Source organism: Melopsittacus undulatus, chromosome Z (assembly GCF_012275295.1).
Source record: "Melopsittacus undulatus isolate bMelUnd1 chromosome Z, bMelUnd1.mat.Z, whole genome shotgun sequence".
NCBI lineage: Eukaryota > Metazoa > Chordata > Aves > Psittaciformes > Psittaculidae > Melopsittacus > Melopsittacus undulatus.
Genome location: NC_047557.1, coordinates 8,048,719 through 8,069,283, shown reverse-complemented (window position 1 = coordinate 8,069,283; position 20,565 = coordinate 8,048,719). Strand labels below are relative to the sequence as shown.

The 20,565-nt window shown below is 40.4% G+C and overlaps 1 protein-coding gene across 50 annotated transcripts in view; it reads right to left on the bottom strand.

The window, feature by feature from the left end:
* Nucleotides 1-20,565, bottom strand: part of CELF4 (CUGBP Elav-like family member 4) — a 709,268-nt gene that overhangs the window by 682,440 nt on the left and 6,263 nt on the right. The window lies entirely within an intron of this gene.

Sequence of the window (20,565 nt, the reverse complement as noted above, 5' to 3'; positions counted from 1 at the left end):
GAAGTGAAAGCCATGATGCTCTCTTGCAAGATCCGAGCACCGGATGACCATATGTGGTAGAACAGATAGGAATGAGCCACAATGTGGCAGCATTGTATCTGGTGTGCTGGAGAGAAAGCCGGAGTCACTCTAGGCTGACCTTGGTCCTGCCTACATCAAATCTGAGCTGGTTTATTAGAAGAGGGTTAGTGCTGAAGGAGACAGATGAGGAGTAGTTTGCTTGTAGGTACTGGTGTCTCAGTTATTGCCCCTCTCTGAAGAAGAGGAAAAAGAAGATAAAAATAGGGGTGGCTTGGTTATTATTCACAAAAAAAAAGCTCAATGCCCCTGAGCAAGAATCTGGCAAAATGCTGCTTGTTAGGAAGTATTTTTTAAATACACTATATGCAAGTCCGACAAGGTCTGATCCCTGATGCTGCAAGTGAATGCCAATTTGTTAACTATCTGGAAGGTCTCAAAAGTTCTTCATGGGGGAGTTTTATTTATCCAGTTTTGCAGAGCAAGGATCAGAAACGGTGCCAACAAGTTAAATATCTTGATTTTTTTTAAATCAGCCCCTAATTTAGAGTCCGGCTTGAATCATCAATTGCAAGTAGGGACCCCCTTCCACAAAGCATGTACACATCAAGCATACAAAACAAGTAGGCACTAAAAAAAGTGGCAGCCACTTTTAATTTTTCTCTAGAAATGACTTGCTCAGCGTCTGCAGAGTAAACCAACAGCTGAGCTAGGAAAAAAAAACCCATCTCTTCGAACTCCCAGCTTTCAACAACACCGTAATGGTGTGTTAAAAGTCGTGATAGGGCTGTGAATCAAGGGCTGTCCTCGTGGCAAGACCCAGCAAGGTGGATGGCTTTTCTGGTCTCACCTCAGCAACTCACCTGGAACAGAGAGGGTATGAACCACTAAGACAGGCCACTTGTTGGGGAGGTTCATTTTTTTTCTGTAGCTCCTCAGAAGAATTTGCGTACCTTTCTCTTTCTCTAAGCTTTAGAGTGAACGGCTCCCATCAAGAAAAAAGTAAAGAAAAGAATACATATTTGGATTGCGTAATTTCAGCACAAAGCCAACATAAAAATAAGGGCTTCAGCATCTGAGTTTGGTGAGGGAGCGGAAGAGGAAAGAATTGGGGATGGGGGGGTGTTAAAGATATGAAAATTTGCTGTCACCTGAAGTATTGTTTAATGCTTTACTTAAAAACACTGACAGCTTTTGCACAGCTTTATCCATGATAGAAGCAGCCTGCTGGCACATTGATAAAGTATTAAGGCGAGCACAGATTGGGCACGATACAAAGAGATGAGAGTTCCTTGCAGATGAATTAAGGCAACACACACAAAGTAACTGCTACCTGGCAAAGGATCATTTTGATGCTGACGTCTTTTGTTTTGATTCTGATCAAAGGGAGGGAAGGTGGTTTAGGGCTGGTGCTCTGAGCTGCGTGGCTAACTTATCTATGCCATTCAAACAGCCATCACATTGTCTGTAAGTAGAAAAAGATCTGAAACACATGAGGAAGGGATGGGGAGACAAGGGCAAAAAGCAACACCAATTCCCTACTGGGAAGAGATACGATCTCAAGTCCCAGAGAAGTACAATGAAATAACTGCCTTTTTTACAAAAGTCTGGGTGCAAAGTTCTCCTGCTGTTCTCAATCTGAAAGGTCTCACTCCAGATCCAGATCTGAGGTTGTCTCTGCTTTTCCTCTGAAGCTCTGATTCCTGGGCTGGGATACCCTCTGGGTATTTACAGCCAGAGTAACAGCACCTTGTCACAGAAAACTTTATTGCAGTAGACACTGGAGTGTGGGCTCAGGCATACTAGTGTAAAAATGCCTGATGCCAGTATGTTTTTACTTTCTTCCTGTTATTCATGTGTGCCTGTGTGAATTTATATGTATATGTATTTATGTATATATGTATTTATATATGGCCATTTCTATACAGGTATTGTAATGCCTTTAATGGAGAAGTTTTGTCATCCCTGTCATGCTGGTGCAGTCAAAACAGTGCAGTTGCTCTAATTCAACAGATCTAAACACAGTCCTGCAAAGTGTTAAGCCCTGTCAGTTCCTGCTGGCTTCAAGGGAACCTCAAAGCTTCTTTTGAGAGGGTCTCAGCAACTCTTTCTGCACCCTGAAGGAGAACTGGGCCCCAGGTTAACGAAAAGTAGGGCAACATTATCCTATCAGCTGTCTGAGAGGGTGCCTGGCATTTTGAGAAAGAGCAACAGAGAAAATTCAAGTCAACCGGCAACCTCCACATAGCGAAGGTACATGTAAAAGTACAGACAGAAGCCAGACACAGTGGCTCTGAAATGACAGTCTTTCTACAGTCCCTGCCTCAGTTTCCCTTCAGCTTTCGGTGGAAGACAATGCTGCAAATCAATACAATAAAGATGCTGTAGTCAAGATTTCTGACATGCTGTTAAGTGACCTGCTATCTCTAAAGTGTAAATATCTTGTTTGCGTTGCATCGGAGTCAAATAAATAGGCTTTTCTGCTGCCCCTGCTGGAGCCGTCACAGAAACGAATTGTGCAGCCTACAATCCCATCACAGCCCATGCACACTGCAAAGGAATAAAGACAACTCTGACTCTTTCTCTCCTTCCTTTCTCTTACCAGACTGGGCCAAATCCTGATCTCATTTATATTGCAGTAATCCTGGAATAAATTCACGGGAGTCAGTTCCTCTAGATTTACATGGGTATAACTGAGAGCAGAATTCATCACCACGTCTTCATCGATGGCTCCTAAGCAGGGAAAAATACTAAGGCCTCCTTTATCTTGACAGCACAAGATGGCTCAATAAATGTAAAGCACGTGTTATATAACAGTAGAATAATCTATGGTATTGAGGTCTCACAGATCCTGGAAGTCTTTTCCACTTGAAAGGAGGGGGGGAATTAAATAAGGAGAAAAATATATATTGAATAAAGTGCTTGTTGCAGAATATTTTTTTTTCAAATACTGAACTGTGAAACCTAAAGTAGGGCAATACCCTCCCTTTCAACAATACTTTGACTTCCTACAGTCAGCAGATGCAATATGCATAGGATTCAGAAAGATCCCATTAAAATTCATTAAACCGTGTTTCCAGCTATTTAGTAAATTTTGAGAAGAGAAACCTATTGCCTCTTCTGCTCCATACGATGGCCTCTTTGAATGTAATTAACCCTTCATTCATGGGTCTTTCTATCCAACTAATCTCCCACCCCGTGCCTTCCGATGCATTTTTAATACCGCAGCTAATACTGCCACCTAAAATCCTCCAGCAGTCACCATGCAATAGAGCTCTTTGCACAGGCAAGGTACTGTAAATCTCCATAAACAGTGCTTGGATGAACAGCAAATTCAGATAAGTGATGTGTTCTTTTTCATGCCTTCCAGTTACAAACGGGGGATGCTCTTCATCCTTCAAGGCAGAATTTTATCCAGGAATGATGTTAGTTTCATACCTGCCCAGGGGATTTAGTCACTGGGTTTGGGGAAGCTGGGTAAGGAGTGGTGTAAGGAGGGGCAAGAGGGCATAGATAAATAGTGAAACAATAAAAAGGTACGTAGTAGTATACATGCAAAAAGCTCTAAAATCAAAAGGCAAAACAATAATGGATCTAGAAAAATCAAGATACGTTATACAAAGTGTGAACTTTATCTGTCTAAAGTGTAAAACTCTAGTCTCTTTATTACATGGTTGACAGAGACTCAGAACCCAATCTGGTCTAGTCCTGAGTGCGATAAGCTGTGACCAATTTCAGATCGGAGCTCCTATTTACGGAGGTGCTAAGCGGAGAGGGGGATTATATCATGCAAAACAGAAGCAACCAAAAATATTCTTGTTCCCCCCTTCCTCTTTTCCCATCTGATAAATGGTTTGTCAAAACAGGGAGTGAAGCTGGAAGGGCCAGAGAAAAGAGTTTGGTATAAAAAAAGAAGACGGATCATGTAAACTGAAAATAAGTCTGTTGTTCTCCCTGCTTGGAGAAAATCCCATTCCCAGGCCAAATCTGACCAAAATCTGTCCATAAAAAAAAAAAAAAAAAAAAAAAAAAAAAGAAGGAAATATTTGGAAACATAGAAAGGGTTTGATCCACACTGCAAAGTGTTCAAGGTATATGTTTCATTCATGATTTCAGTGTTCGGTCACAGCCATGACGGAGTGTTATTTCTGAGTCAAAGAATTATGCTTTTCACTTGGCTTCCATAAACCTCTACACTTAATTATCTCATCTGAGCTGCAGATTTCCATGGATCTAGCAAAGTGTTTAAGCACCTGCTCAACTTTAAGAATCTACTGCGTTCTGGGAGGCTTTCCACAGTTTGAATTAAGGGCACACTTTGCTGGATGGACAGCTCTATGCCGTAACTACATTTCATCTGGATGAGATACATGCCCTTTCCCAAGGGGTTTTGCTCCTGTTTAGTACATTGGTCTAAAATTTGTCCATGAGTGTTTGTGTCTTTTTTATTGAAGATTCTGTCATATCTGATTGAACTCTGGCACAGTGTTTGTGATCAGTCTTGGACAACTCAGAAAGGTCTAATTCTGGTATTGCAGGACAGAACACAAGCATTACAGCTCGTGTATCAGATGTAAGTATCACCCTAAGCCACCAGAAAGCCAATCTGAAGTCTCAGTGCCATTGCTTTGCTCTTCCAAATCAGGGTATTTTCAATAAAAAAGCACAATGGTTCTGTTTAAGATGCACAAGACATCTCTACAAAGAGTGAGAATTTCAAAGTGTGGTACAAGTCTCACTTTTGGGGGAAGTATTATTGTCATTGTTCTTCCAGAGCTGGAAAGGGAATAGAAAAACATGTATAAGAGCTCAACTCTGCAAAATTTGCAGACCTGAGTGGCAGGCTAAGTGCTACACAGCAAGCTGTGGAAAAATATCAGCGATAGAAAGCCAAAAATCTTGTCTCCGAGCTTCCTGTTCAAAGACAGGCAAGGTACAATCCTCCTACCCAAGAAAGAGTAGCAAGTATGCAGTAAAAATTTAGAGGTTAAACACCCATATAGGGGGATATGTTAACAGCTCCACACTCCACTAGCATTGGGCATGTTGCCTGTAATGCTATGGAAATGCATGTACAAGTTAACAGCAAAGTTCAGCAGTTGCAAGATGTGTATGGATTCATCCGCTATAATTGTTTCCATGATTTAAGCATTAGGCACCAGGAAATTAATCTGGGCAATAGTCAAGACAATCTGCACAAAGCTGAGTCCAATGTTGCTAAAACAAGCTGGCTGAAATGAAAAAGTGCAGCTGTGACTCTTTCCCTGATACCAACACACACACACACAAACACACGCACGCACACAAAAACAGCCCCGTTTATTATTCTTATTATTTATGGACACAGATTAAAAGCCAAAGGGGGCATGGTAATGCACACAGATGCTGATTAGCTGGAGATTATATTGATGATGTAATAAAAATTCACTTTGTCTCTTAAGCTGCACCAGGACAATCAAAGAGAGATTAGATAAAAATCAGAGAGAATGAATAATAGAAGGGAGAGGTAACATCGTAAAACATAGCTCCCTACAAAATGTTCTACCTTTGAGTGCCCCCAGTCAGAGTAAATAAGGACTGGATGGTGTAAATATACCCAAATGTACGTAGGAAGGAGGCAGATGTGGCTTTGTACATTTATTATTTATCAAAAAGCAGCCAGATACGAGCATCTACTTGCACGGGTTTGCAAATACGCACATTTACATGTGCTCACCTTTCTAACTGTTGAACAGATGATGAGAGGGAGCGAGAGAAAGCATTGTATTTGGAGAGGGACAGATGGACAGCGAAAGCATATGGGTTGAACTCTTAGAAGCGTACGGGAAATTATCTGAGTGAGAAAGATGTGAACTTGCGGGGAAAAACAACTCAGTCTCTACTTGACAGGGTAAGAGATACACATACAAACCCCCACATACACATGTCTTTACCAAGACATACAACAGTGTGGGTCCCTGACTGAAAAAAAGGATCCCCAAACCACAAGAAAAAAAAAACAATAAAAGGATTTCTCTAATAGGAGAAAACTTTCTCCTCTTCGAGTGCTTGCTTGAAAAGGAACAGAACTGCACATCCAACGTTGGTTTAAGTTTACTGACCATGTTTAATATTTGATTAAACCTTTGGCATAGCTGACTATCCTGATCTGAATAGATGATCCAACGCTTTCCTTGGTAATAAAGCCAAGCATAAGTAATAGCTGTCCTCTGTCTACTGCTGCCTTATGCAAATGAGTAGGATTTTGCTGTGTGTAAAAACCTGCTACCTGCCTCTGGATTCTTTTCAGCTACTCAGTATTTTCAGCTATGCTTTATGAAATCAACCAACAAAAGCCAAAATGCTTCTCCCAGACATGGAGGGTTCTGCAATTTATTCATAGCTGAGGGAAAAATCCCTTCCTTCCAAAGTCTTCCCTGGCTTAAGTATCTTACCTGTTCTTCTTGCTGTACTTTTCGCCTGTGGCTTGCATTATTACTTGCTAAATACATTAGAAAATGCTCATCAGCTTGATCGGCAGCTTAGGGATGTTTGTGTGATTGCCCTCATACACACGTACACACATATAGACACAGCAATTTTATAAATAAATCACAGTCACAGGGGTGAGAAGAGGGCATGTGGTGCTTCATAAAGGAGCAGAACAGGAAAAAAGAAAGGACATCTCCAGGATCAGAAAACAGGGGCTGTCAGTTTCTCTGTACCTCTTAACGCTTGTGAGATGGCCACTGCTGCCGATCACAGAAGGTGAGAGAAGGGACCACCATCCCAAACTGCTCTTCCCCTGGCCACCTAGGTGAGGAAATGTCTGATCCCTCAAGACAGGCAAAAACCAGGCCTAAATAATCAGCCTACATGCTTTACACCTCAAATGAGACAAGGCTTGCCGGGAGAGGTAATATCTTTTATTAGACCAACTGATACAGTCGGAAAAAAATAGACAAGCTTTCAGGCACACAAGGAAGTCTGTCATTTTTTCTCCAGCTATATCAGCTTGACTAATAAAAGATATTACCTCTCCTTACAAATGTTGTCTCATTTATAACCTTAGACCATCACCACTAAAGCTACAGCACGACTTCTACCTTAAATACACACAAAGCTCTTTGCAAAGCTGGATTTCATAAATTCCTCTTTACACATAGCAAACTGAAGAAGAGCAAGGTCTAGGAGCAGGATCTGGTGAGACACTTAAGGTTAGTAAGAGGGCTGGGCTAGAAATAGGCCTCTAATCCCTTCCTACCTACCTCTGAATGAAGAAGACTCTGATGTTGCACTACATCAAAGGCTTATTTTGCCTTCTTTCTTTAATTTGGGGTTGCTAGAAAAGGGTCCTGTAGCTGAGAGGTAGTTTTGCTTCAAAACAGCAGGGAAAAATATTTTTGCAAGAAGCTGAACTGTAGTCCCAGAAGTGGCTGCCAGAAATAGTTAAGAATAAGATCACGATTTTAAGAATTCAAAGGAAAATGTATGCAGGATTTTTGTTCAGGTGTGAGAAATCTGCTGCTGATTTAATGAAACAAGAAAAGTAAAAAAATAAAAAAAATAAAGAAGGTGTAATTGCCTTGGCGAAATTATAGACTTACTGCACTGTTTATTTCTTTTTTTAATCTTTGAAAGAGGACATCGTACTTTGAACCTCAAAATAAAATATAAAAACCCAAACACCTTTACTATCTACTCTCTTAGTGGTTTTTGCACAGAAATACGTCTGTGTATCTCCATGTGTGCGTATGTGGACTTTTCTGTCACCATCCTAGCTAGCTAGGCCATGGCAGGTGAAACTCAGGTGTAAAGGGTGAGGCCAGTTCTGTGCAAGCTGCACCTCACCAAAAAAATCCGCTGTGCATGCTGAAAGGGCTTGCTCTCACTTGTCTCTATGGACAGGTGAGGATCAAAAGGATAGGTGACAAGGTGCATGGGAAGCTGCAGATCCAGCCTTGCATGCAGATGGACCAGCACATGAGTAACTCGAGATTACTCAGGAGATGACAGTCCTGGTCAGACACTTCCTGATTGCCTAAGCACCCTTCTTCCAGCCAGATTTGCATATCCCACATGCCCTTGGTCATCGTGCTTGTAGTAAGCACAATTAAAGCCCTTCCCAAATCTTCACTTGCGAAGCCAAGCCATCAATCAATACTTTTTGAGTGTGAGTTTTTCTGCTACTGCCTATTTGTTTTTTTGTTGGTTTTTTGTTTTTTTTTTGAAAATACTTGCCCACTATGGCTCTTCTTTTTCCCAAATCCTATTCAGGGGAGAACTGAGAAAAGACAGGAGAAGCAGTTAACATGGTCTAAGAGAATCAGGGTGGTGACTTGCGATATGAGCCAGTGAAGTGTTCTCTACAGGGGTGACAGCCACCGACAGCACAAGGCCAAAACATTGGTGCAGAGCTGAACCAAGAGGAGTGCTAGCAGCAACGACAAGAGCTAAGGAAACAGGTCTGGAGCAGCAGAGGTTGGAAAATAAATTACTATGAGGACAGGTAGGATAAGAAGGATAATGTGAGAAATGGGCAGTGAGTCTGGATTGGCACCTGAGAAAGGGACCTGACCCTGGGGATGGATGGTGCCTGTTTTCCAAGCACCCATGCCTACACCTGCAATGAGAGGAGGCTTGGGAAGAGAAGATGAGGAGCTCACCTTGGCAAACCCAGCCAGCAAAAGCCCATGTGCAGCACTTGGACAGCAAACACAATGGCCAGGGATGGAGAACTGAGCCTGAGAGTGAGCCACTCACCAGCAGTTGGATAAATGACTTTTCTCAGGTATCATGGAGCATGGTTGCTGCACTGACTGATGGCTCAGCTATTAGGAATTAAGAAGCTGCTGCAAAAAGTCCTCTCCCTGGATCAGTGTAGGGGAGAAGATAGGGGAAACACACACATCTTGTGCAGCTCCTTTTATGAATAAACAAATAAAATGCAATTCTAGCAACACCTTTTTGGCCTTTTTCAATGAACCAGTTACTAACAAATAATCATTTAACAGCACAAAGAAGCCATTGTATAGAAGAACAGATTGAGACTAATACAAAACACGTTCCCCTCCAAACAAGAGCCCAGCATCCCTTCCTCAATTTCCACATCACACCCCACCCCTCCCACCCACCCCACCACCCCCCCACCCATCCTCGCTATCTGCAAACACTGACAGTAAAGCTGAGTAAATATATAAATAATTAAACAAACAAATACTTTCCCTGCTGCCCCCAGGCCTTTGAAACTGAGACTGAGTTGGATTTCAGGCAATCAAACAACATCACGTTCACACACTCACACTGCAAGCACTCTTACTCTCCACCTTTGACAGAATACCATTGACTTGAGTGCACTGTGATGATTTCAAATAGACTAGAGGTTAGATAATCAACACATGCACACTCCAGATCCTCCATTTATTTCATAAAATACATAAGCTCAGATGGGGTGGAAACACAAAAATAAACAAAAAAACCTACCCCAACTATGTTGCTATTGATTAACTAAAGCTGCAACTGAAATAATTAAAAAGAAACAGGCAGCCTGACTCGTTTGCTTGTCAGATCTTCAAGGTAGATGATCTCCTGAAACCCTCCTTTTAAATGAAAGGGTTTCTAAATTAATTTTGTTGTGGCTGGGTACTTCAGGTCACTGAAATCTCATTTATTCCCCACAATAAGATACCTCTTGGATAACAGCAGTGAAAACTCCCTTCTAGTTTACCTTGCTCTGCTAAAGTCAGGGACGTTCATGTCTGTACTTAAGGATTCACATAGTGTCTGTCTGTTGTTTGTGAGGCTGGGTCAGAGTCTAACTATTGACTTCAGAGAGGGTTGGGTTGGTTCTCAGTAAATGGACAGCAACTGCCAACTGCATCTGCACATACCAAAGGCAGAAGTACACTTGTCTAGAGGGAACTTGGTCTTTTTACTGACCCGGCGAAGGCAGATCCCTTCAGCTTGATACAAATTATATTGCAAACAAGAGGTTTGGATCAGGCCCTTGGAGAAGAAAGGTGGCATGCAGCCCTTCATCAAATCCTTGAGCTTTGCAGCTCCCTCAGTTGCCATAACAATGAAGAGTATATATGTGATTCACTAGAAGAAGAAAAAAAAAATCAGGATCCTGAATCAGTGAATGATGATATTCCTCTAGACAGAGAAATTACAAACGCTGAATCCTACACACACAAAAAAAACCTGACAAAATTGCCATTGGTCCTTTCTTAGCAAAGCAGGAGCAAATATGTATTTACAAATGAAATGAGCAAAGCTAATTTTCCACCTCCCCACCACGTGTTTTTTGAAAGTGTGTTTTCCTGATCTGCACTGGAAGGGGCCCTGATGTAACACATTTGTCATTAGAGATGCACCAAAACCCTTACTGATTAAAAAATAAACGTCAATTTTATGTCATTAACTTCTCTATAAAAAAAAGAAAAATAAAATAAAGAAATACAACTGGCCTAATATTGCAGATGAGGAAATGAAAGATCAATAGCACACTGGAACCAATGGGAATATTTCCACTGATTCAACAGGTTTCAGATCAGGCCTGAAGGCACTGAGCTTAAGTGACTTCATCAGAGAGTGTTGGTAAGTAATTATCCACACCGAGATTAGGACCCAGGCATCCTCACTGTCGGCCTTCACCCACCAGATAATGCCCTTCCTTTGAATGAAGCTGCAGACACAGGCAGCAATTTAAAAGGGGCAGCTCTGAGGTGTATTAGCCACTAGCAAATAACCCAGAAAAAGAGGCCCAATGTTTGCTTTTTTGTTTATTTATTTGTTCGGTTAACTTGGTGTTAACTTTTACAAACTCATGGTAGAATGTAAAACTTAGCACCACTCCATCACCCTTATCTACTGTAAGATCTTTAGTGTGGATTTCTTTTCAGTGTTTCTGTAGGTTGGCTCTTATTTTTAATTTTTTCTTCCCTGTTGATGATTAAACTTGGTGTTAAATCTTTTGTAAGACCCTCTTTTTCTTCTGTATCGAAATTGAATGGATCCAGACTCTTACAAATAAACATGCAGCAATGGAATGCCTTTAAAAACTTTGCCAAAGGATTTTTGTTGGCTCTCTTGCCCATTCCTCACTTCCACTCCTACTTTTCTCATTTATTGCCAGTATCTGGAATGAGATTTCTTTTCTTTAAAGGAAGAAACAAAAATCCTTAATAAAAAAAAAGAAAGATAAAAAGAAGAAAAACAAAGCAAAAATATTACCAGAGTCCCTCTAAATGCACAAAACAGAACAAAATCAGCAGAATGGCATAACTGAACAACAATATATCTTTATAAAAGAGGGTGAAATACTGCATCCTCAACTGTGTATTATTGAAGATGGGTTACGACCAAATAAATTGCTTTTAAAAGCAATTAAAAGCTCACAAAAGAAAAACACTTCCCCTGTAAACTGAAAAAAAAGGCATAATGAAATGCAAACCATCTTGAAACTACCATACGAAAACTGGAATGAGACACTTCAAGCTGAATGGTACAGCAGTGAGCTAGCTTACCTAGATAAGGCAGCCTATTGCTGAAGAGGGAGTAGTTAGGGAATTCAGAAGCAAGCAGGTCTGTGCATCTGGATTTAGATGAGTAACAACCTTAAGGCAGTCACATTCGTACTATTAGTTGTTCCTGCCTCAAGGAGTGGTATCTTGCAGAACTGCCCGTAACTTAGAGCCCAATCCAAACACTGCTGCAGGCAAGGTAGAGTTTTCCTGAAGACTTCAGCAGGCTTTGGAGCAGGTCGGTAGCTGCTCTGCAGAGCCCTTTCCCATCAATTATAGATAATACATATCATAGAAATAATTACTTTCACCACTTCTCCACATTCACACACACAGCCTCACCCTCCATTCCTAAAATGCTGAAAAAAGGTGTGAAAAAATAAAATCTAGGAAGCACTTTCAGTGCACTGTTGTGTTGAAAAAGAGCTCTCTGGGATTAATCTTGTTCTGACGAGGGCTGAACTGGTTGACAAAAATGGTCTTGACTGCCCTGAGTTACTCAAGCCCTCGGCTTCTCTGCGACTGCCAGGCAAAGACATGATCCTAGAGAAAGAGGTATCTTGCGTCTGTCTGGGCCAGGTGAAACAATGGGCAAGAAACAGAGCTCTGTATATAAGAGGAAAGAAAACTGAGTTTCCTCTGGGTTAGTGTTCATGGACGTGCAAGACAGTTTAATCTACTCAACAAAGGTATTTCCCTTTATTTTCCCACCTCCCATGTACCATTTCAAAGTGCATCTTTACCTTATTATATTATTAGAATCAATCAATATTATTAATATTACATGGGGGCAATTCTGTAAATTCTCCATAGTTCTCCTCCCTGACTGTTAACAGCAGGTACATTATACAGTCTCTAGTTAGATTGGTCAACCAGGCTATTGATAGTCTTAATAAGCAATATCTGTGATATTGTGACCTTTGCTCATAGAACTGAATCTCTCCTATAGGGCTGTCAGATTCCTTAAAGAAGTATTGATAAGCTCATTACTGTATTGTTACATATAATTTTAGGTGTGAGTTTCACTCACCCTCAAGCATCTAGTAGCCGAATACTTTTTTTCCCCTCCTAAAGCACCGGCCCTTTTACAATTGATCAAATAGTGAATTAGAGCATTATAGAGAGGAAACATAATCAAGGGATTTCTACAAGCACACTGTGATATATCTTTTGATCTTCTGACAACCTTCATCCCTCTGGATCCTAGGAAGGAAGCACTGTTTTATAGGGATATTATTAGGCTGATACTGCTTTATACATCTATCTGCAAGAAGCTACCGAATCCAACAAAGATATTTGTGTGTATTTGCAGTGAGTGATGCATATTATGTGATGTGAATCTATCCTTAGGGACAGAAAAGGAGAGGAACTATGTGCAAATGTAAGTCTGCTTTCTCAATACATGTGTGCATACACAGTTTCTCTGTATTATATACACAGGCATTTGAATTAGAAACAGGCCAAATACGCAGTCAGATCTCATCATACCAGCTCTGCAAAGGTCCATTTTTATTCTGTTTGAAGAAGCTTCATGTCCAGAGTTATCTGCCCCAGCGCACTGGGAAGTCAGCCTGGTTGCCTCTAAAATATTTTGGAGACAATGTACAAATAAACCAGAGGTAGATTAATTAAGTGTGACTGTATCATTAAATTAGTAATGAACAAACAACTATGTATCATACTAAACTCTGCATATAATTCCAGGAATAACTTGTTAAGTCACCTGCCACTTTCAAGCAAGAGCACGATCTCTTCCTTTTAGAAAGGAATTATTTAAAGACCTATATCAGCATGTTTACCTTTCTATTAATACGCATATCTAATAAATGTTTTCATGTGTGTACGATATACAAATGTGGTAGGCACACTTCTACCTCTGTGTATGTGCTTTTCATGTAAAAGTTCATTCTTTGCTGCACTTTTCATGTAAACTATGTATTTTTATGGTTTTCAGGTTTAAATAAGGGAATTACAAACTTCATCATGTAAAGAGGAAAGAATATCCTGCATTACAAACTGTGTCTGCATTGCACCATGGTCTATTGAACCGTAAGCAACTTTCTGGCATTAAAATACTTTTAGAGAACTAACGGCAAAGGCCCCTTTCACTGGCAAATATATATCCCAGGAGGCATCAACACTGCCAACAAAGACATCTATGAAATAGTTAATGTTAAACAATGATTGCCCATGTTCAACAAAGGAGGAAGAAATAAACAGATAAGGGTGAGGTAGATCGAAATCTGCATGCCTCATTGGCTGAGCTGTCGGATATTTCTAATGCTTCTGAAGGGTTTGTTACTAAGAACCTGTTAAGTATCTTTAAACCTTTGATCTGTAGCCAGTCTTAACAAAGGTGGTAATTAATTAAAGGAGAGTACATTGCAATAAAGTTACATCGTGGTCAGTTTATATATACTGTCCAAAGCTGGTTCACAGAAGTCACTGTCAATTAAAGTCTTCTTGGAGTCCAGTTCATTATCAATTTTTCCCCTTTACCTTGATCAATATTTTTGGCTGCTTCTGCTTGACAAACTTAACACAATGCCTATATCTATATGTCTTGCCATTCATTTACATGGAATAGATGGCCGTATATTATTTATTTTTAGCTACTACGTATGGTCAGGCACTTTGAGAGGTTTAGAGCTCTCATCCATCTTTATTTTAAGGAGCGACAATAATAAGCCCTCTCTTCCTTCAATGGAATGTCAGTTGGATATAATGAATGCCCATTAAAAGCTGCATTCACCTGTGTGTGCATTCAGGCTGTGGCTCAGAGTGACAAAAGCAAACAAATGCAGTGTCTGTGGTGACATCCTGACTCCAGCCCACACCAAGAGATGCAGTGCAGACAAGGTGGTTCAAAAGATCCTGCAATCCCCAAAATGCGACTAAGCATCTTGAGGAGGTATGAGGAGAGAGAATCCCCTATAATATGAATACCCCAACTCAGTCAGTGAAGTGACAGTGGAAGAAAACCCATAACTTTAACTTGACATGGTTATTATTTTTCCTTTTTTTTCACTTAGAATTTTAATACCGAAAGGTCAGTCTGCCATGACAAACCCCAGCAACAGTCATACTGGCATCAGTGGAGCAGTTAAGTGAGTGAGAAATGCAGTAGAGGTCAGGATTTTATCAGTTCCTCAGCTTTGTTTTAGTTTTAGTTTCACTTGCAGAAAAAAAAGCTAAGTTAAGAGACAAGCCAGAAAGCGCAGAATCTGGTAGCATTAACTGTAAGTGTCATGATTTGCTATGTAAATCCACAATCCAGAATTTTAAAGAGAATGTGAAACACTGCGTAACTGCGAGCTTGCACCAGGATTTCCAAGCACGAAACGAACGAAGCGATGGCAAAAATCTCACTGACTTCTGCCCAGCAAGCAGGCAACAAGCCTTCCCTCCCTAAGTAAAGATGATGCTGGGATTAATGAAACACCAGCCTATTTGTTAAGGCTGCGATTCAACTTAGCTCACTTAACACCTCACCTGCTTAGCACAAACTCTTACAGGGCAGAAATGAGGCAGCACTTGATGGACAGGTCATGTTAAGCTCTGCAGTCCTATGCTTTTTTGGAATATTATTTTAAGGCTATTGCCAATACCTACATGAGTCTTTGGGCATCTGATGCTTTTTCTCTATTTTAAATGCAGGTAAGCAGCCCAACAGCCTAGATCATCTCCCCCAGTTTTTCTCCCTTTGAACCATTAATGCCTGTCGCATAAACCCGCCTCAGTTCACACTTGATTGACGGGAGGGACGGTAACAGCTCCTTTAGTGTCGTTATGGTCTGTCGGGTCAGTGCGGCTGGTATGCACACACACAGGGTATGAATGATAAAAAACACCCTGTTGTTCTGCTGAAAAATGTGGCTGCGTATTTCCAGCTCTTAAGGCTGAGGGATGCCCTCCTCGATCATCCAGCCCCTTTTTCCTCTTGTTCTTGACCACCCTGAATAGAGAGTCCTTTGCCCGCCCTCCTTGACAGGTACAATTCACTTTTTGGTTGAGCACAAGACACTTTGCGCAACCTCACTCACTCTTTACCCATGCAAAATTTCCAGATACTCTCTACAACTTCCTTCAAAAGACTATTCCATCATCTGCCTGGCTTTTATTATACTATGCAGTTTGAATCCCCTTCTAAAGAAGGCTCTGTCTGTGGCACTGGCCACTGGCCGATGCAGGATACAGGACCAGATGAACCACGCTTTTCATCCAAGGTGACAAGGATCCTCAATTTTTCCCCCTACTTCAGTGCTGATGTTCATGATCTCTTCTGCTGAATACAAGAAAAATAATACGTATGTATAAAACAAAAACTAAAGTATCCTTGTTATACTTTATAAATTAGAAAGTCCTTTTAACTAAAACCTTGCTTTGGTCATGTAAATACTATGTAGTCTGGTTGTTGATGTTATTTTATTTTTTTTTTTTAAGAAAGAAGAAGTACCTTTTCCTCATACCCTAAAATGTCCGAAGGCACCAGTATGTGTAGATATTGAGGGATAAAAACAATTGTAATTCATAAACGTATAGAAAATATATGTCTAATCTGAAGAAAGGCAAGAGAAGAAACAAAATCTCTAGAAACACAAACTTTAATTTCTTTCTTTCCCCCATATTATGTAACTTTAAAGCAAATCCATTCTTGTAAGGGTGATTAGTTGATGTGGTAGTGGGGCTAGCTGAAGAACAGCTTTCAGTGCAAAACTTAACAGCCAAGCGAGAGATCCCAGAAAATTGGAGTTTGTGTTGGAAATGCTGACACAACCGTAACAACAGCATCATAACTGGATGCAGCTGCTTTTAGAAACCAGAATCCATGTCCAGACCCCTGGAAAAAGAGTTAACATGCAGCATTCTAATTTATGAAGTGATCAGGGCTATCTATTTGATATTACCTAAACACATGCATCTCAACTGTATGGGAGATTATAATGTACAGAGGGTTGTTTTTTTTTCCTCTCTTTTCCATCAACCTATCCAATTGCATTTTGATTGTTTTAAGGGGTTATTCTTTAGACCTAAGGCATAAAGCCTCATCTGTTTTATTCCAGTTTATTTGTGCATTTACCTCCCTAAGACTTGTTTGGTTTACTACCATACTAAATGCTGTATGTGTTGCTTTCAGCCAGGCAAGCCTTATGTTTCAATTATGGAGGAGTTTATTCAGCACCTGTATTGCGTTGTGCTTCTTTTCAACTGAATTTCCATTTCCCAAAGGCTATGTGCATGAATTTGTGTACATCTCTTTTTTCTGTATGTATGCACACATACAAATCTATACATATATATAAATATATCATCTTAACTGAATGCTCATTTTCATGGCACTTTTGAATTTCTAAGACATCCAAAACCTTCATAAACATCTTTAGACTTAACAAGGTTTTCATTTTTCTATCATCTATCTTTGTAATCAAACAGAATGTATATAATGAATGGAAGCCTTGATTACCTACCTCTGAGGTGTCTTAAATTTAAAAATTATTTATACTTCTAGAAGGTAAAACAGGAAAAAAACTAAACTATTCTTTTCATATTGCATTTTTCTAGGTGCATTGAATGTTTATTGAGTGAGGTTTGAGTCAGGTAGAAACACCATTCTAACCACGGGATCTGCAGTAGTGGATTTCAAGGAGGTTTTGGGATTTTGTGATTTCCCCACTCCTAAGTAAGGGTTGAAAGAACGTTATAGATCTCCGGTCTATGAAGAGTCTTGCTTTCCCACTGCACACTATCTCCACTCTTTAAGTACACTCACACGCATGTGTTTCAGTAAACCTCAGTTAAGTGTGGAATGCTGATTTCTTCTGACTTCCTAAATGGAATATTATGGAGACCTGTATGTTTTAAATTAAAATGCATTTCAGGCCTTGGGTACAAGCAAGCTTAGATAGAAAAGGCTGTTTAAACCTATGGGGACAGTCTTATATTTAGATTACATTAATTCATAAATATTATACTAAATACCACTTAAATTGGCCTTAAATGACTTCAAAGATAATGCATTATAATATGGCTGTCCTGAGAGCACTAACCTTTATGTCTCCCAGTAACTCAGCCTTTAAGCATACTCCACTGCTAGATAAGAAGGGGGGAAGTTATGAATGAATGGCTTCCTAAAAGGTTCAAGTGTGATTAGTGCATGTGTGTGTGAGTGTGTATGTGTGAGCATGTGGGTGGGTCAGCTCAGCCCCGGTAGATTTCTACCCGTGGACCTCAGCACACAGCCTCTTCCCAACCCTACAGCAAAGTACCACAGCAAAAGCTTGTTCCTGCCCCGTGTGGAGAGAAGTGAGGATAGGAGTAATATGCAGCAGCAATGCTCGTGCCATGAAAGCTAGTTTTCTCGGGGATCTGGCAAGCCTTTCCCGCCTTCTCTCACATGCTGCTTCCCCCGTACCCTTTTCTCTCTTCTTATGCCTGCAGGAGAATCCTGCTCCCCTGCCTCTTCCTTGGTATCTGGCCTGTTATCAGCCGGGGCTACTGGTGAAGTAACCTGGGACTTCACTCTCCTTTTGTGATAGTGTTTTGGGAGGGGGCATAGTCATGTACTTTATCTCCAGGTTCTTAATTTTCAGTTTCCTCCTGTTATACAGGAACACCAGAGTATCTCTTCATAACATTTTCAGGAATACACATACTGTACTCTCATTTCAATGTATTTACACCTGAAATTACTCTGGTTGCTATGTTTTTACTTGAAACTAATTCCTGTCTCTTGCCTCCTCCCAACACAAACCCACCTTCTCCCTCTCTACACCCAAGGTTTGCTCTCCGTACACTTAAATAAACTACAACCCAGTATTAACCCTTCAAGGTATACCTCTGCCACAACCTCCTCCCTTGGATTAGGAATGAAATCAACTGAGAGTGATGGATCAATTAATGTATAAGCATTACGCATCACTTATGGAAAGCATCTTGGGGTTTCGCATTGCCAACCTACCCCTGAGAGACAAGTTGGACTATCTTTACACAATTCTTCACACATGCCTGCAAAACAAAGCCATAATGAGGAGATCTGAGTGAATACTATGCTTCACATGACTGTATTCAGAGAAGGGAAAAGAAAAAATAGATTAAAAATTAAATAAAATGAAAAATAAAATAAAACAAAAACCAAACACAATCTTCATCCTTCAAAGCCCCATCATGCTTTTTGACTTAATAGTAATTAATCACTACTGGCAAGAAAGTAATTTTTTTCCAGGTAGCCAGAGGCACATTTTGATCAGGATTAGCTAATAAATCAGCGGCATCGCTAGAAAGGAGTTCAAACTCTTCTCGGATGTACTAAATAAAACCGATCCCTGAAATGCTGCCAACTCAGTGTCTGTTGAAGCTTCACTCAAACCCTAACCTGCAAAATAACAATCATCATCATCATTTTTCCTTCCAAAGTCCAAAACTTCTAGGAGGTTAAAAATTGCTGTTTCTGTCAAGATGAACTCGTGCAGTTTGGTTTGATGAAGTGACAAGATTTCCCACCTGGCTTTTTTCCTAGGTTGCTGCTTTAGAACAGAAATGAAATTAAGGGGAATGAAGTTAGTATCTTGCTTAATTCAGGAATATATGTTAAACACATCCAAGAAAGATAAATGATCCCTCTCTCTTCTTCTCTCCTCCGCTTCCTGAGTTTGTCTCTGTGAATGCAGGCATACAGTAAAAGCAAACTGAACTGGAACAGGGAGAATGCACATCTATGAACTAGAAATTAAAGTTAGCTCATAGATTGATTAATTACAGGTTTAAGATAGAACATAACAAAAGAATAATATCTCACCAGTAAATCAAAATAACCTCTCTCATCACAAAAATCCTTTATCAAGGTGTTAGCTCAAAGATACCCTCTGCACTATGTTGAGTGATTCCCTTTAGTGCAGCTTTTACTGTTGTTATTTTTGGTTTACAGAAACCTTAGATAATTTTTGCAAACACATGCGCGCACACACGAGCTCAGTGCCTACTCTCACTATGCCTCGTATATTAGACAAAACCTCTCAGGACCTTTCCTTCCATGTGCTTTTTACTGGTATTTTTATTGTTATTAATAATTATTATAGTATGGATGTCATGTTTAAATGATGCCCATCAGACCTTTATGTGGCTTCTAGGAAGCTAGTCCGAGAAGAAAGCATGGTTCGAAAGGGCTACACTGATAATTGTAAATATAAGAAGGATGTTTAGAGCAACCGGCAAGCAAAGAAGGAAGAAATATCCTTTAACTTAGACTGACTCCCCCGTCCCCAAGTCCTGAACGTTATCTTTAGTCTGTGTGAAAATGGTACTTTGGACCATCAGGGTATATTTTCATTCGTGTTTCCTGAGGGTGGAAGAGAGGAGGGGAGCGATTGGGAAGGGGAAGAGATGTCAGCTAAACATGCCTTTAAGTTCAAGATTTACAATTTGCCAAGGCATCTGGAAAGCTGAGAAGACAGTAATGCCATTACCAGTGACTCTCCCTGCCAGGAGTCCACCAAGCTGGAGTAGACACTGTTATTGAATCCCTCATGTAAGACATGCAACTTCCACTCCCCCTGTAATCCTCTGCAAAACCCTTTCTCCTCCCGCACTAAATCTCTAGTCACACCCGAACCAGTTCTGATCTGATCTTTTTGGTTTTAGTTTTCTTTCTTTTTTTTTATTTTTTTCTTAATAACTACATATTCAATGAAACAAACACACACACACACGTATATACAGAACCTGAGTTAATAAAGTGGCTTGCTTCACTCCTGGGTCCCTTCTGCTCCTAAGCGGGGCTACCATTCAAATTATCTTCAACTTCCTCCCAGTGAGTCCTACTTTCCTAGCCGAGGATCCAAGCATCTTTCCCTCACTACACACACCCTCCTCCACCCCTAAAACGTAGCATCATCTAATCTGAAATGCACCTCCGGAAAGCCTGAGCTAAGCAGAGGAAGGAACAGAGAGGGGATGGAGTGAGTGAGGCATCGCATGGGGAGTATGCCTCCACTGCCTTTAAAGAAAATCTTAAAAGTTCCCGGGATGGACTTTAAGCACATTAAAG